Raw genomic sequence first — 1,533 nt, forward strand, 5'->3', positions numbered from 1 at the left:
AACTTGAGAAATCAAAAGTCCCTATTTTGAATGCTTATACGCAAGTTATTGGCCATAAACAAGGTATGGGGACTGGTCATGGCTCTGGGGGACATGTATCAATGTAAACATTTTTCAGAGCAGTGATTTTAATAAAGCTTAAAATTAAGCAAAAACAAAAAGAACAATTCCTTTAATTATACTGACTGTAGGGGGGGGGGGGGGGTCCCTTAGTCTGTCTGTAAAGTGGCACATCTGTACCATGTATTGAACCTGCTGCAGTAAAAAATGACATTTATGAAGAAAAAAAAAGACATTTAAATAGATTTTCCAGGCTTCCCCGCTGACAGCTGAATGACAAAAATACATTGCCGGCAATAAAAAAATTGAAAAAAACCTTAATCCATGCCAATTATTTATTTATTTTAATGGCATGGGGTCCTCCCCATAATCCAAACCAGACCCTTAGGTTACACACCAGACCCTTATTTGAACATGCAGCCTGGCAGGCTGGGGGGGGGGCACAAGGCCTCAACATGGGGCCCCCCGATGCGGATCTAATGTCAATCAAGATGCTGGCTGCACCTCCCACCCTGAAAAAAAAAAGCCTCCATCCATGACGAAGGCTATTTGCCGACTGCCTGTTCTGCCATCTGACAGTTCTTAATGGGCAGGGGGGGCACCTGGCAATGTCACCTGGTGGAGGGAAGCCCACTGACAACTGATGACTCATCCATTGTTAAGGATGTGGTGGCTAGCTTTCCAGCCTGTTCCTTAACAACCAGCAACTATTCACTGTGTGCTCAAAGGACAAACATCCTGGCAATTGCTCTGAAAATTTGGGTGTTTGGTGGACGCAAAAGTGGAAAAACTCTTTACAGGAGAAATACAGCCAAAGCTGGTTTGACTGTACTTCTCCTGTGGATCACAGGAGTGCAGTTCACTCCTGTGACCCATGTTCAGCTGACAGTAGGCTGACCGCTGAGGTCACAGAGCCGGTCCAGGTTCAGGAAAGATCACGACCATATGGTTGGGATCTACCCATATTCCTGGACCGGCACCTGGCTCAGCCTCTCAACAAGCTACCGAGAGCCTGAGTCGACCGCTCCTGCGACCCTCCACAACTCAGTGCTCCATTGAGCATGGGGGGGAGCAGAGCTGACAGCGTTATCTGACAGTCACCAGTCACTTCTCGGCCTTTTGGCTAAGATCAAGTGTAGTATCTGTTCTTATCAGTTTCCAGAGGAGGTGCTGTGTTACTCCTGAGTGTGGGTAGGACACATGCAAATCCAATAGTGTCACTGGACCTGGAAGGCCGGTTTGGCAGTGCCTTTGTCTGGGCACTCATGATGGTGTCAACGGAGCCGAGTCCGAGCCAACTGGAAGGGTGCTTCTGATGGGGATGGGTGCTGCATGCGGTCTGACCCCAGAGGGTCGAATCCCTGGCCTTCTGGCCTAGATTGGGGTAGCTCTATCTCTGGACAGTTTTTCATGAGAGAACACTGGGTCCTCTTCTGCATGCAGGGGAGGAACGCTTAGTATCTCTGAATGTAA

General features: G+C 48.3%; 1 pseudogene; it reads left to right on the forward strand.

The window, feature by feature from the left end:
• Positions 1–1,163: 1,163 nt before the first annotated feature.
• LOC143934655 (U2 spliceosomal RNA) lies at positions 1,164–1,273 on the forward strand (annotated as a pseudogene).
• The last annotated feature ends 260 nt before the right edge of the window (positions 1,274–1,533 follow it).

Source organism: Lithobates pipiens, unplaced genomic scaffold, assembly GCF_037356315.1.
Source record: "Lithobates pipiens isolate NorthernLeopardFrog02 unplaced genomic scaffold, aLitPip1_a1.2 Scaffold_27, whole genome shotgun sequence".
Classification (NCBI taxonomy): domain Eukaryota; kingdom Metazoa; phylum Chordata; class Amphibia; order Anura; family Ranidae; genus Lithobates; species Lithobates pipiens.